Here is a 17,117-nt window from a genome sequence, read left to right as displayed (position 1 = left end):
CAGCTTTCCTCTCTATTCAATACACCATCATTTCAGTCCTGCATTGCCAGTTATTCAGGGTAACATTTCATCATCGAAGACAATTCCGAATAGCGTAGCGCCGACAATCCCGAATGAAGCGATCCGAACAGCCGAAGAAAAACGCGTCCTATTTCTGGGCTTGCTCTTAGCTGACATGGCTTGACTTGATTTGACATAACTGCTCTTGCGCGAAGATGCTTTCATCGAAACTCTTAAATGCATCCGCCCTCCATATTAATCTCTTCTCTTACTACCAGTAGGCTAACTTGTTTGGCTACAATGTCAATTATAAATTTTGAGATGGCAGTCCTGTGTACAACTGTCTTCTTATTCTCATCAGCACATGTTGAGTGTGAATATAAGACACGTCTGCTTTGTCCTGTGAAGTTAAAACTTATATATTCATCATAGTGGATTCATGTTACCAGTAAGTTCTCGCCATGAACGACAGCCAGCAGAAAAAAAAAATGTAATTCAGACTGACGTATACATGCAACAGGTAAAGGGAATTGCATAGAATATTCTTTACGTTGATAGTGTGACTGTCGTATAGGAAGGCCGGACACGCTGAAATCAGCAAGCGCATAATGCATGTCATCCTGCAAAAAGAAATTTGGGATGCGAGTCATCCCTCTCGCTTCACTTAGCACAGATTGGCATCTGGTGCTGTCAAACTACTCAGACGCGGTGATAGATTGTCTGTTGTTGTAATCCCATATAAATCAGATGCAATGTAATACATGTGATGTGGATTGAGACTGAATAAGTTTTCTTCCTGCTGTGTTTAATTCAAGCAAGTGCATGCACACATAGAAACTGGTTACTAGGGGCATAAAACACCCGCGTGGGGGAAGCGCAGCGGGAAAAGCCTCAGATGATTTTGTTTTGATGCTTTTTGTTTTGTCCTTGTCATTATTGTGTCAATTATACTTGGCTGGATGCTTTAAGTTGCCTCCTGACATTGTTTACTCGCACTGCAATCTGAGACTTAAGAAGTGTATTGTTGACCTTTTGTAACTAATATTGTTGTCATGTGTCCTATGCATGGATGGATATGATGATACAGTTCATTGGAATCGTTATCTACATTCATCATAAAAAAAGTGAATGTGTGATCTTTGACCTTGATGCTGATATGTTTAAATTATATGCTATGATTTTCTATTGTGTTGCGTCACTAACATTCGAGAATACAACCAAGCACCATATAATACTGTTTATTGCCTACAGTCTCTTTACACATAAAAGTGATTTCATTGTCCATCCTATCGGTCTACATGTTGATTTCAACATCCCCTCCACAGAAACACGAAATACAACTGCATGTATATAGCATTAATCATCAGAGCCGACGTTTTTTTCCCCTCTCTTCTCTGTTGGAGCTCCAGTTTCTGCAATTCCTCATCTGTAGTTTTCACGGAAATGGCAAATTGAGAACATTTTGCCAGGGTGCGTGGGGGGGGGGGGGGCAGAAGACGGCACTGCAAATTTGTTGCAAAGTCATATTTCCTGGCTGGGGGAAAACAAACAGACCTGTGGCCAACCTTCATTTCGACTTTTTCTTCTTCGATTATGACAGGGACTGACAAGTACAAAGTCTGCTTAATTCAACATTTGGGGAAACAAAGAAAAAGAAAACGAGAGAGATACAGTGCACTCCCGTTATAACGAAAAAAAAAAAATAGGCCGTAACATTATCCTACCTATGTTTTTATTATTATTGTTGTTGTTTATTTGTTCTGTTACAACGAAATTTCGATATAACGAAAGAAATCTGCCGGTCTCGAGGAGTTCATTGTAATGCTTCACAATCTCTTGAATAGGGGGGGGGGGCGTTGAATGGATGTTGTTGTCGTTGTTCATCAGCTTCTCATACTATAAACATTCCAAGCTTACGGCTTTACACAGATATGAGATCATGTCGGCCTTGGCGTTGAACGAGCAATTAAAACGGCTGTAAATAAGACCATCTGTTACGCTTTTCCCCAGCTCTCTCTTTAAATAGTAATTATAGCTCGATGTCGCTCTGCAACTGATAAAATTCCCAGGTCAGGGTATGAATCACTTCCCTGTTTTACCCGAGGGAGGAGCGCTGTACCGTACTCATCATCGAAGACCTGTCAGCGCCTATTATCTTTTCTGCGGTGCAATGCGAAACTCCGGGCCCGCGACGACGTTGATGTCAGGGATAATCACCTCGTTTGTCTCCTTCTCTTCTCATCGGGTCTATCGTCCTGTCTGCTTATAACAGGAGACTTGAATGTTATCCATGACCAGAAATTTGCTATGCACAAACGCCTCCGTATGCAATGAACAAAATAACACTCCGTCACGTCCTCAATCTCAAATGAATACACAAAAAGGACGGACAGAAAATTTTAGGGAGACAAAAACCCGATCAGATAAAGGCAAAGACGACGACGGCAAAGATGATTACGATGATGATAACGATGATGATGATGTAACAATCATAATCATAATCATAATCATAATGACATGAATTGATAGCTTGATCTATAAGGCCTTTATTCCTTTATCTTTTAATTTGAATTCATTTCTGTATAGAAGTCATGGTTTTTATCCAATCCGGTACAACAATAATAATGTTCTTAATAATATGACTAGTTACTAAAATTGTACACTTCATTATTACTTGCAACTATATAGATAGCTCTTTAACCAGTGGTGTAAAAACATTTCCACATGAGCATCACTAACACTCAATTGCAAAATGACAGCAACAATACTAAGCCGTAATTTTGAAGTGAGTATTAGTAACACGCGGAAATATTTTTACCACTGGTTACAGAGATACATTTATTGTATAAAAGAACATACATACACGCAAGCATTCTATTTTATGCTCAAAGACATGTCCTAAAATGGAATGCTGCGAATCAAAATTGTTGGAAAGCTAGGACCGGTCGTGATGATTCACGCGATCTGCCCGATTGCTTGTTTAACATTTAGATTAGTAAAGTATGAATATTATTGTCCCAACACCAGACCACAGGAACGACCCGCGAAGTCCTCCAAACGTTTCTGTGGATTGGTGCTGGTTTTTTGTACTATTATAACTTATTTTACTATCTATGTGGTCATGGTTTCCTAAAGGAGAGTGAAAAATAAAACGTTATTTACTGAAGTGTTTTGTAGTTCATTGTAATTGATTCGGTTGAGGAATTTTCAAAAGCTTTTGAATTAATGATGTCATCAATGAGTCATAAATTTGCAACGCTTTCAAGAAGTTCTAAGGCCCCGTTTCTCACTGATATAGGTTGCCAAATTCCTCTTCGATTATATCTATTCGTTATTTTGTTCAAATGAAATCATTTGTGACCAATTTCGTCTGAACGTTGGCAGATGTCAATGCAGTAAAAAAGAGATGCCAATTAATGCTGACTTCTATGATTTCCTCCGCAAACCCTTCCAGCGCTGAATGGGTTAATGCTATGTGACCTGTAGTCTATTGTTTTTCTCCAGCCAACGACTGGACTCCGTGCCGCTTGGTATAGAGAGCAAGATTGAAGGATTGCTTCTCAAAAGGTTTTGCAAAGTGACCGCGTGAAGTTCCTGCATCGCAAATGGAGTGATAGTGTCATATCATCCCTCTCTACTTTACTCATACCATTCTCTCTTCCTTTCCCCTCCCCTCCACCTCATTCTCCTTTCATTCACCATTCCCTTTTCCTCCCTAAGTTTCTCCTGAAACCTTCCATGCACGAGTTGAGTGCTTTGCCATTGTACCCCAAGACCTGGCATGTTTTTTTTCTCTCTCTCTTTATTCACTTTTCTTTTCACAAACTTTCGTCATACGAAGGAGGAGGATAGGGTCGGAGGGGAGAGGGAGGGGTCTATCGATGGTTGTTTGTAGCCCTTCTTCGTTCCCTTCAATACTTGACAGGTGCTTGAAAGACGAAACATGTGTGACGGAAATATCACCGAACGTACGCGGACTTCATTGTGTTGTAACTCGAGGTCTTTCCGCGCAAACTATAATCAAGTTCCACTCAATTTCGGATGACATTGTGGCGTAATATTGGCAAGTACGCGTGTCTGTCGGGAGAAAGTCAAAACAAGCTGAAACAGCTATTTAACAAAAGCATACTACAGTATCTTGATAGTCTGTGAGATTTCGCTGATTTCCTTGACACGTATTATGTATGGAACATTATATGCTTTTTAAGATATCGCGGTTCGTTTATCATTTTTGTCTTTCAAACTCTTAGAGTTCTTCAAATGTAAATTCTAATATTGGTACATTTTCTTTATTTCACTGTATTTATCCATTCATATTTTATACCAAACATGGTGCGTGCAGTTGGGCAGCTGCAACTGTCACAAAATAATCGCCTTTCGTCGTTCCTTTGTAGAATCGTGGTTCTCATGGAACATTAAACGTACTCCATAATATAACTTGAAGTATTTAAATCATTTATTTTTTTCTTTTAAATAATCTTCTCAGCGTCTGCTTAAGATGCACGGCCCGAGCATCTGTCAAGTCCATGACCAGCTAGTAGTCATTATTTTTGTTCGCACGGGACCAACGCAGTTGTTTGAAATACTTTATTTAGCGCCCTCTCTCATACTGAAATAGAGAACTTTTACTCGAGACATGCGATAGCGCCAGCGACAGGTTGACAGGTAATCACAATAGTTGCAATTCAGAAATATCAATAGCATTGTTGACACATTATATCAGTACTCAGACATTAGTCCAATCCTGGCTACTTGTTTACCAAAGTTAAAAAGTATTTGAATATAAGGTGGAATTTTGGAATCATCTGTAGAACTCAATAGAAAATAGACATTTTCATTCCACATATCTGTGACGATGTAGCCATACTAGACTAAAAAGCGTACTTCCTAGCCATTTTGTTTGTCTGGTTTTACCGTTTTTCACATTCACATTACATGTTGTGGAATTACGCTTTGATATATATACATAAATATATATATATATATATATATATATATATATATATATATATATATATATATATATATATTATATAAATAAATATCGACAATGACATGCATAGTATTATGTTAGCATGATCAGTTTGCTGGGACATTAAGGTATCCTGATGATCATAATTATTATTGATGATACTTCTTGAAAAGAACAGGAGGCAATCATCGGAATAAAGCGTATATTCCCCCCACCCGCCCACACACACACACACACACACACACACACACACACACACACACACACACAACAAACACGCGAATACACTGATCCATCGCCATGCGTGTGTTCATTCCGGCCATTGTTTAGACAAACTCGAAGAAACAAAATGCATGGCATGTGTCATCAACTACAAGAGGCTGTAATCATGAAAACGAAATATAGGTCAAAGCCACGAGTCAAATACAGTCTTGCGGGAGAATAGACCTGCCCTCGATGTACTAGTAGTCTCAGCTCCATACCGGCTTGTCTTCGTCTGTCGTGTTGAAAGCCAAGCTCGTATACTAACTCCCGGATGGTATAGTAATGGTTGAGGTGAGGATTCAGCTTTCAATGTTTTGCGAGATATTTAGAAACCATCTCTATGAAATTTTAAAGAACATACAATTCTACGGGGAATTGAAAGTTTATTTGATGAAAATCGGTTCCGAAATGACGAAGTCATCCAAAAACAATTAACAAAGAAATCCTAGTAAAAGTCGTGGCCTGTAACATTTTATCAGGATCGCTTTTTTGGATATATCTCAGCCATTTCAAGACCAATTTTAATCAAATATAGACTGTTAATTCCTCTAAAAATTACATGTTATATCATATTTCATAAGAGGTTTCTCATTATCTCACAAATATTAGCCTACGCGCACACACACACACACACACACACAAATTAGAAACCTGCAGCCCCATCTAAACCAAAACTGTACAATCCCTTTAAACTTTGCATCATTACCACTTTCACAACTTAAAAACAATCACACGAACATAATGTCAGGGGACGACTCATAATCATCAAGACCCTTAAATAGATGGTAATCAATCCAAGTATCTCGATATTCGCGTGGAAACCAGTGACGAATAGCATCTAATTTCTACCTACGTCAAATCGAGAAAACACTTGAAAAACGTTTAGATCTCAGACTAGTCATCAGTGCTGAGTAACCCCTCACGTTCAGTTTGTGTTGACGTGTTTGTCTCCATACTCTTCACTCACCTGAATACCAAAAAGGTCTACACTCATTCACAATCTGTGAGTCGAGGCTCGAAAAGATAATACCCCATCTGACAAAAAGAACATGATTATTGATATGAAAGTCACTTCTCCTCTGAATACGATATGCATGCTAACCATGATTATGATTTGTTTCCAGATTTCATTACACGAAGTAGTGAGGCAGTTGTATTCGTTATGGCTACTGATGGACGACGTACATCAGAATTATCTAGAATACATGACAAATTGGCAGACTGCTGCTTTTACAATCCTGAGACCGAGATGAGATAACTAACAGCTATCAGTCTGATGATCATGATCTTCATTAAAATAGCATTTCATGAAAAACATTAGCATTTCTTTCGGTTAAAGGTACTGTTTACCTTTAGGAGCAGTGATTTAAAAATGCTCGAGTTATTACATTATTTTGATGCATAATGTGTAGGTCAGTTGTATCACAAAACATCCTACCCATATAAGAATTTTGCATGAAAGCCTAAAATATAAGGAGATGTCACTATTTTTCTCACTAAACCATAACAGTTTACTGTAGACGGCTTAGTCTATCGAAACAATTTTATTATAACTATTGTTCACATTTTGTATATTTTACAATACTTTCCATTGATTTTACTGATTAATTTTTTTTTTACACTGGTTATTTCTATCCCTAACTCACATTTCAGAACTATTTTGAAGCACTAAAGCTGTTTTTTGTTCCACCTGCAAATGGTAAACAATGCCTTTAACCCTATAGAAGTCCCGCTGGTAACTATACAGTGTCGCATTAAGTCAATTGTATTTTCTTGAGATGGTTAAGTACCATAATAACGGGTAGATAGAACCATAGGTGGAGCTATACATAAACAAGAGTATCTTCACTGAGGACCAAGAAGGTTTCCTTCTTGATAGAACTATTGTCCATGATAGAATCAATTCACCACTCTACATGCCCGCTTCCCACCAGCTACCATTTTTATACCATCATCATCAGACCAGGGAGGTGGGAGGGAGACCACAAGGGAAGCTCATAATCGGTTCCTTATCATCCGCCCACGGTTTGCCCTCAAATTCAGAAATAGCTCAGGTTCAACCACCAAGCATAGTCTACGTTTCAGGAGTAGGATATTCTTACAAAATCAAAACGACAACATTCGACAACAAAAACACAGCTGTATTTCTGATGTATGCTCGATACGAGGTGGCCTTTATCAAAGACACTCTCGCTATTTCCTTTATTCCTTTTCTCATACCTCCTTTTCACTGGTTTTTTTCTCTCTGCCTCTCTTTCTTGCGCCATGAGCATCTTTTCATGATGGATACCGGCGCATTACAAGTGTTCATATTATTATTATTATTATTATTTATTGTTATCACTGAGAGTCGTGAGTGAATTAAAACAGGGAGGTACTGATGAATAGTGTCTCACATCCCTGATTAACAAAACCGTACGATATAGGCTGCGTTTATCATGTTTCCCCAGTTTGAAACGGCTTTCAAAAGCCGTTGTCAAAGCCCTTTAGAAACGGCTTCCAATATAGTTGCGTTTATCAACTCATCGCGAACACAAAAACTGGCTTTGTCACTGCGCAGCTGCATCGCGCATTTTGACCCGCATGGTTCGTAATAGTCCAGATACTGGACGATTTTTATCATCCGAAGTCCCCACACACTCGGCACCCACCCAATGCGCCCAACCGCTGATTGCGACACTCCGCCAATTGGTACTCCCGAAAAAAATTCAGCATAGAGGGGTGAATTGTGTAATACAGTGTACATACAGACACCATCAACGTACGTCCGTACACACGCGGGCACACTACGAATACAGTCCAGGAAGTGGACTAGGTTCGTAACCACAGTACAATTTAAAACAGCTGACTTCTAGAAACAGGTTTCTGGAAACCTGTTTAGGAAACCTGTTTTGGAAAGCACAAATTTGCGGTTTTCAAAGGCTGCTTTTATCATCTTTCCCCTGTTTGAAACGGCTTTCAAAAGCCATTTCCAAAGCCCTTTAGAAACGGCTTCCAAAATAGTTGCGTTTATCAACTCATCGCGAACACGAAAACTGGCCTTGTCACTTCGCAGCTGCGTTGCGCAATATTGTGAGAGGAGAAGGGGTCATAATAACTGTAACCGCAGTACAAAGCCGTTTCAAAACAGCTTTGCGTTTATCTTGCTTCAAAGGGCTTCTAGAAACAGGTTTCTGGAAACCTGTTTCGGAAACCTGTTTCTGAAAGCACAAATTTGCGGCTTTCGAAAAGGCTTTCCGAACCCCATAATCAAAACAGCTTTGCGTTTATCAACTCGTAAAAATTCCTTGAAAGCCGTTTGGAAAACCTGTTTCTGGCGAGAAAAAGAGTTGATTAACGAACCCCATTATCAAAACAGCTTTGCGATTATCATCTCGTAAAAATTCCCTGAAAGCCGTATGGAAAACCCGTTTCTGCCGAGAAAAAGAGTTGATAAACGCATCCATAGGATAAACGCATCCATAGTCAGTTTCGTCATTGGAGCTTGTCACTGCAATGTCTCGGCGTTGTGATCACTTCTCCTACAACAAGGAGCGTTATTGCTTGCAATTTGTTACTACAGAGAACTTAGGTTAACTTTGACCGGGTTACCCCCCCCCCCCCCCCCCTCCCCCAGCCGTTTGTCAAGGCCCTGTCGCTGTATGGTGAAAAGAGCCCAGCTGAATGGGATCGCGCTTGGCTGGGCTCGCTTCGCTCGCCCGTTATGGCCATCATACAGCTAGAGGGCCTTGACAAAAGGCTAGTTACCTCCCTGCTTTGACAGAGGATAAATACGACATTCACACAGCTGGGTACATCAGTCTAAATATCTTATACCCCTTTCAGGTAATCGTGGATGCGGATAATAGGAGCACAAGTCGTAAAATTTCGATTACATGAACGGGAGAGGAGTAGAAAAGTGCGCATTATTTTTATGCTGCTATTATGCGCATAATTGCAGCATGAGGAGTAGATCGAGAATACATGAACGCGTTTTACGACTTATCCGCACTAACATTCCACAGTTCGGTCAAAGGTCACTCGATTTCCCGCACAACCGCCTGATTGCTGAGCTTGAGCGCGCGAGAGGTGTGCATACACGTGAGGATATTCACCGGAAACATTACGTCATTATAGAGGCGTGCGCAGTAACCATGACAAATAACTCGCACAAATAACTCGCCACATTATATGAACGGGTGCTCGTAAAAGTAGTGCGCACTTCATGGGATATATGAACGCGATTTTGACTACTTCATCCGCATTATTTGGATGCGGATAATTGAACCGCGATTACCTGAAAGGGTATTAGTCTTGATCTCCAGTCCCGATTTTACGTGCAACACATAGAACTACGCAGAAATGAAATCAGGCGAAATATAGACATTTTTAGCGCTCTCGTCGTCTGTGTTATACAGATCTGCATTAAAACAAATACAATGGTGAAGTTGAGCTTCTGCACATTGTCTTGACGTTATACAATTTTCAATTTGTCGGTCACAATCTAGTGAGGTAAGAAATATCGCAAAAAACAATTACACGTGTATGATCACAACAACCTTCGACTCATTACTCTTTATACGTGTGGTTTCAAGTAAAGAAAAATCTGATGTGAAGGGCGTAATTTCTTATCTGTGCGGAAGCCAATAGGACAATAACCTTATGAAGAGATGAAGTCACCTATTTTGATTTGTACATCCACATGGGCGAAGGGTAGGGGCCTACTCACTTTATTGTGAAATTTATGGATATCTGTGCTTTGGAAACCATGTGTTATGTGAACTTTGAAATTCCCGAACATTAGTTTTGTCGATGCATGAGAAACTTTCAGATTTGTTTATTACTTTGATTTACTGTACCTATCTAAGTCTTTATAATTGATAAATGGAACGGGATTCGCTGTTATTCCTTCAAATCGCAGATCTGATTTTCTTCTTTCTACAGATCAGTTCTGGAGCACATTCAATTGCTATATCATGACCACGAAGGGGTTCCTGGCAAGCTTGTTCGAAGCTTGCCCGACTCGGCAATATAGTGCACGCAAGCTTATTCCACGTACATTGTATAAATAATCGAAATACAGATAACTCTGCGTACATCATGACATTGTCTAATTATTGGCTTAGTCGATGAACAATATTCCTATGTACACGCAGAAGTCCACGCGGAGTTGATAATACATTATTTTGAACGTGTACCGGTGGATGAAATAGCTCGATGCTATATAGTTCAGTAAGGGAAAACCCCCAACAAAACCAACAATATCCAGTAATTGAAATATATGCCTTGTAGTAAACGGTCCCTTATGAAGCGGATAAAATGAATGACACAAACAGTCGGGAAAAACAAAACGGGAGAGCGGAACTGAAATATCCGCACATCCTCTTGTACGTGCAGAGATAACCGTTTTCAAAGGGCCACGCAGTCGCGAGCCGAAACAGTCAGTTGTAAAGGGTAGTGGTGAAATCTGCAAACTGTGATTATTGTTCATTAGCGAAAAGGCGTAATTAGCGCACCACTGTTACTTTTTTAATACTAATTCAGTAGATCATAAGTCAATTTTACCTCTGCTATAGCAAGATCGCCAATCGATCGTCAGTGCTAATTGTGCATAATGTATAAGATTTTCACATTGAGTAAGCCGATCTGTTGTGATATTTTTACATCCAAATGCTTGCAGAAGTATTTGGTAATTCAAAGGTATACGTGAAGGAATGGGTCATGCCTCCAAGGACTCGCTGGATATTAGGCTTTCCTGCTGCAGTGTTGGTGCCTTGATATGACTTTATTTCGCAAGTACAGCAGCAAGATCTTTGACAAAGACTATACTTCAAGGGCCGTTTACAGTATAGTCGCATCTATCGCACAATGTAAAGCTGTACCGTTTTAAACATTACCATCTATTTGTATCCGTGTGACCACACCTGCTAAGGGTGTGTACAGTAACTGTTCTGGTCGAGGTGAAGATTTAGCTTTCAACGTTTTGTGAGATATTCAGAAACCACTCTATGAGATGTCAAAGAGCATGCAGTTCTAAGGGGTATCAAAAGTTTATTTGATGAAATCGGTTTTGAAATGGCTTAGATATCCAAAATCAAGGTGAAACAAAGAGATACTAATAAAGTTGGGGCATGTCGCCTTTTATTATTAGCACTTTTTGGGATATCTCAGCCATTTGAAAACCAATTTACATCAAAAAAATTAATAAACGTTGAATCCTTCTTAGAATTACATGCTCTTTCATATTTCATAAGAGGCTTTTCATTATCTCACTTAGGAATGTTCAAAACATGAATCCCCACCTCAACCAGTACTGTACAGTCCCTTTAAAACACCGTATACACCCTATAAAGTATGTGTGAGACCGTGCGACCACACATTTCTTGTAACACCCTGTACATCATGCATAGAGGCCGTGTGACCTATACCACATGGCGGAAATGCTCGCATCGATTCCTTGTCAGATATGACATCATTACTCCGGATTAGGCGATTGAGAATCAAACCATCCCATGTCAATTTTCTCTAATCCCTCTCGATCTCGTTGCGATCAGGCAAGGCCTGTGGATGTATAATAATTTGTTGAACAATACTACGTATACTGAAAACCAAAGACCGAATTAGATAAAACCGACATGACAATGTGGTCTGCATAAAACGCCGTAAATTACATACTTGGTCGAGTTTCATTTTGGAACATGCGACAAAACAAGACTGCCCAAAATGTGCTGTAATTGTAAATGCGCCGTCTGCAAAGTTGGAATATAAACGTTCCTTTTTTTATTCATTGTCTTCGTTAAATAGCTCTTTAAAAACACTTCAAGAGGGGATTCAGTAGTCATAAAATATCCTGAATTCATGTGATTTCATAATCTATGGGCGATAAGCACTCAATGTCATAAATATTTAGCACTGGAGACATTTCTATTATCATAACAACATGAAGCGCTCAAATAGTGAGTAGAATACCCATTTTTATGGGATAATAATGTTTGCCCAAGCTACAATGCCTTTCTGCTAATTTCATCTTTACGTCCTACTTGTAGTAATAGCATTGAGGGACATGTCATTATAGAAAATGCACACATCGCACGCAGACACTATATCAAACCATCACGGAGTCTATTTGCTTTGATAACACGAATGACGTCGCTACGTCTCAAGGTAGAATGATGTATAACCACTATTATATGTATTTCATTGTAATGACCAATCTGATGTTACAATAAATCGATTATTAGCATGGTCTGTCAGTATCGAAAGGAAAATCAATGAATCGGGTTTCCACACGACTACTCCGTTAGTTTCCAGCATGCATAAAAGCAGGGAGGTGGTTTACCTTCTTGTTAGTGTAGCCAGTCCCCTGTTTACATACACTGTCATCAAATTATTACGCAAACTATACTTCGGCAATCCTGTCTATTTTTCTTGTAATAAAAATTACGTTGACGGCCAATTGCTTTTTATGACGAGTTTGGTGTCATGCTCCTTGAAATTAACATTTATCATATTTCACCTTGTCTCATTCGGGTGTGTTAATATGCTGGTACGGTACTTGCATCGTTGTTACTTTTTATATCGTGAATCTGTCATAAGTGTACGTATAAGCGCCACCATCGTTCGTGCAAAAACTGTACATAATCTAAGCGCCATCATCGTTCAGAAGGGTTTTCATCATGAGTGATGGGGATGGGTGCACGTGTGCTATGCCTGTTTTTTGCATATCAAAACCATGCATTAACATTTCAATGACCATATGAGCGTGCATCTATTATCAAAATATGTTTGATTTCTTCTTTTTTTTTCTGACTCGATCGGCTGATTGAATATCATTAGTGCATGTGAGAGCTGAATGCGGTAAGGCTCCAGGGGTGTCGAAAAGATGTGGTAATATCTTTGAGACCGTGGAAACAATAGGAGAGTGGGAACGCTAGAGGAAGAACTTACAACTAGAAAGAAAATATGTACGGAGGAAGGAGGAAGGGAAGATAGAGAATAAAATGCAATATTCTAATAAGAATAATCAAAAGATGAAAATGCCTAGGACGAAGATGAACAGAGATGATATATTGAGAGGAATGTTGTACAAGGGTATCATGTTCAGGTGTGAGTTTCTTCAGTTTGTCTCCCTCTACAAATTAAATTTGTTAGGATCGCAACTGCTGATTCTGTAAATTAACAAACATGTCGGAAAATTTCTTTCATTCATCGCCACATCATGTTGTTTTTGGGTTGTTGTTTTTTTCTTCATGTCGAGTCAAATCACTTCGCCTGATATCACAGGGATCGTGGAAGAGAGTAAGAAAAGAGGCTTTGGGAAGGATGGGATTAAAGGCTGTACAGTTTTGGTTGAGATGGGGCTTCATGTTTCCAATTTTATTTTGTGAGATAATGAGAACTCTCTTAAAATATGAAAGAGTACACAATATTCTAAAAGGAATTCAAGGTTTATTCGGTAAAAAGTGGTTTTGAAATGGCCGAGATATCCAAAAACAAAGAGTTCCTAAGAAAAGGTGAGACCCACCTTTACTGTCAGGACCACTTTGTTTTACGTTGCTTTTGGAAATCTCAGTCATTTCAAAACCAATTTTCATCAATTTAATAAACTTTGAATTCCTTTTTCGAATTTTGTGTTCTTCCATATTTCAAAAGTGGTTACTGTCTCGCAAAAGTTAAAATCTGAATCCCTCTCTCAACCAAAACTGTATCATCCCTTTAGCGTAATTACAGTAGGAATTATATTCTTCGAAGACGGTTTCCCCCACTAAGACTATAAGAGAGCTTATCACCTGAGAGGTAAAATGTGACACTCGGCATAACAGTATACTGGATGAAATCTGACAATGACAGAAGTTGTATATATCAGTACGGCATGAAGCATAACGATCTTCGTTTCTGCGACGCGATTAGGCCCTAATTGATTTGGGGTACATCGGAATCTCAGTTTCTTCCAATTTCCAGCTTATTCAATCTGTTCGAGATAAGAACATTAATAATCATTATCGTACAGATTTAAACAAGTTCCTTTCAGAAAAAAACAAACAAACAAGAAACCTCACATTTCTTATCTGCTTCTTCAAAAGAACGGGAGAGGAAAAAGTACACGACGAATACTGATAATACGCAAGCGGCACAATCCAAGCAGTGCCTACGTAATGCTCCCGATGACAGACGTCGAGTTCGATGACTCATTCCATTTTTTGTTTTTCTTCTTGGTTGCTGTTTTGTTAACCAGATTTCGATCACAACACTTGGGCCTAGGACCTCCTGAAGGTACACGCCCATCACAAATATAACATGAGTGCTAGATGTCACTTGTTTCAACGAGAAAAAACAAAACAAAACACGGTCGTTTATTCCTTGAAGTCATTCCTGTATTGCAGGTTTTATCTTTCGTTGCTACCTCCTCCATTAGTTTGTTGACGACTTTAATACAAGTTCACGGGAGTATCAATCCAATATCGAGACTGCTAAAGTTGTGCGGCATGTCGTTATCTTCAATAATCGAAATAAAAATCACATGCTCCTAAACTTCCAGATTGTGTCGACACGAGCCTCGATCAGGTCAAGCAGTCATGCGTGTCAACATCGTCGATGAGGCCTACTTCTGATTTTGCAAAATAATGCGTCCGGTGGATAAGATATCCACGAATAGTATATTTTGTTAGCCTTTTAGACGCGCGGCTTTTTGTTATAGTTTGGAAAAGCTGTTGGAACGATTAAAGTTTCTATTGTAAAATGATCTTTTCAGGATATGTTCAACCGGCTATGTCCTTGCACGCGGCACTTGTAGGTAAATGCAATTGTGCGGGTTCCTCCCTATAAGATACTTATCCACCCCCTACACACATGCTGCAAAACGCATCGCGGTTTTGTGAGGTTTGCGGGCATCTCGAGTACCATCAGCTACAGCTGATGCACAATTCCGTCGTCTGCTTTCGACAATATTATTCATTTCCGTTATTGCAGTTTCAAACCTTGTTAGGTATATGTAAGTAGCCTGCATGTCTACGAAATGGCATCAAGAAATAATTAGTCCCTTGCCTGTTATTATATCATCCGCGATCATATCGTTATCATGCTTTTGGGGGTCAAGTAAGGTCTAGTTGGAGTATCACTTTGCAAACTGTTTATAGTGTCATCCCATGGAAAACTGTCCGCCCAAGAGTGCACTGACTATTGTTTTTTTCCGCTAAATCATGGAGACCCGCAAAGAATGGCAATTAAAGAAAAAAAAAACCCTGAAAAATAGAACGAGCACGACTTAGATCGTTCGCCAAAACAAATAATTCACTTCTTACTCAAAAGCGAAAGAAGCTTTGATAGTCATCACAAGCGGGACAGACCCTGGGCAAAGCTAACTCGCTCTTTCCTCTTGGCCTTTCAGGCATAGACCCGCGTCATGCAGGAATTGGTACCATGGAGGAATAGTGTCTCCCTCCTACAGCGACGAGTCACTTGATAACAATCAAAGGGCATATTGACCAAACAGATTGGGTAAATTTGGAATACCTTGCACTTTCCCTGTTCCTAGCATGTACTCTCATGCCCCTCCTTGGTTACAAGCAGGGAACCACATCCCTGGTTATAGCCACCGCCCTGGTTATAGCAATTCGCCAAGGAGCTTCCGTAGAAACACAGCCTAAAAGCTCCATCGGATGATGTGCACGATTTCATACAATTGCCGCGCACAGGCCTTACACAGTCTGCGGAAATACGTTGTACCTTGTTTCTCCAGGGAGGCAATCTTCTCACCTCCCTGGTTTCTCATTTGATGCCAGACCTTCCTGTACATACGGTTCCATAACAATTGCTCCTGCGACGATATTGCTCCCATGAAATATCTATCAGTCTGAGCCAAACATGTTCCACCTACAAAACATAAATCCTTACCCTAATCCTAATCCTCACATCAAATTAAACATATCCCCTATAGTACCACAACCCTAAACCTTGGACTTAATTGTCGCATAACGCAGGAGCAAAATTTAATGTCGTGTCACCCACAGCCTGTGGAAAGAAAGACTGACTGATTGTAATATGATAAATATGATATCACTAGCCCGACACTAGTGGAAAGAACAAAAGCATACAATCAGAAATTCAAGACTCACAATAGTACCAGGAACTAGACATCGTGTCTAGATATAAAGACTATGTTTAGCGTGCTCACTGCAGTGTAAATTTGGACGTGATCCAACTGGATTGTAGTTGTAGTTATTTTGGTATATAGGCTCTTCCACAAGACATCGCATGGATTGTTTTATTTTTTTCCGGCGTTTAATCACTTCACGTAGTCGCAAACACTTATTGGTCGTAAAGGAGTCCGTACCAAAGCATCTCTGTGTATACATAAATGTATGTATGTGTGTATGTATGTGATCTTCCGCATATTCTAATGTATGCGTTGTATTAGTATAATGCTTATGATATAATTCCTGATTTATTCTGTTATGTTTTGTTGGAAAAAAAAATGAGAATTGAAAAACAACTGAATTGAACTGAATTATATTGAATCTCTTTCATAGTCCACTTCATGCGGCTCTGCGGTATGATTGCGCAATCCAGAGGAGTTTACGGGGGGGGGGGGGGGACAGTCCAGAAGGTAGACTTGTCCTATGATGCATGATGATGATGATACGAGTGAGGAAGACAATAATTAGGAATCACGAAATTATATACTCACGCTGTCATGTTAATTATTTTCCATATGGAAATTCGTTAGTTGCTAAGGCAGTCACTATATGCCAAATTCATTAGACCAAGGACAGAGAGCCTTCAGTAGCATTCAAAGAATCTGTTGTGCTCTAGCTCTCATGGAAATCGTCGAGCAAGAGATGAGGTCACAATACAACGCTCACTGCACAGAATGGTACTACGGTGGTTTTAGACTTGTTACGTA

This window comes from Diadema setosum, chromosome 14 (genome assembly GCF_964275005.1).
Source record: "Diadema setosum chromosome 14, eeDiaSeto1, whole genome shotgun sequence".
In the NCBI taxonomy this organism is placed as follows: Eukaryota; Metazoa; Echinodermata; class Echinoidea; order Diadematoida; family Diadematidae; genus Diadema; species Diadema setosum.
Note: the sequence above shows the minus strand (reverse complement) of the source record.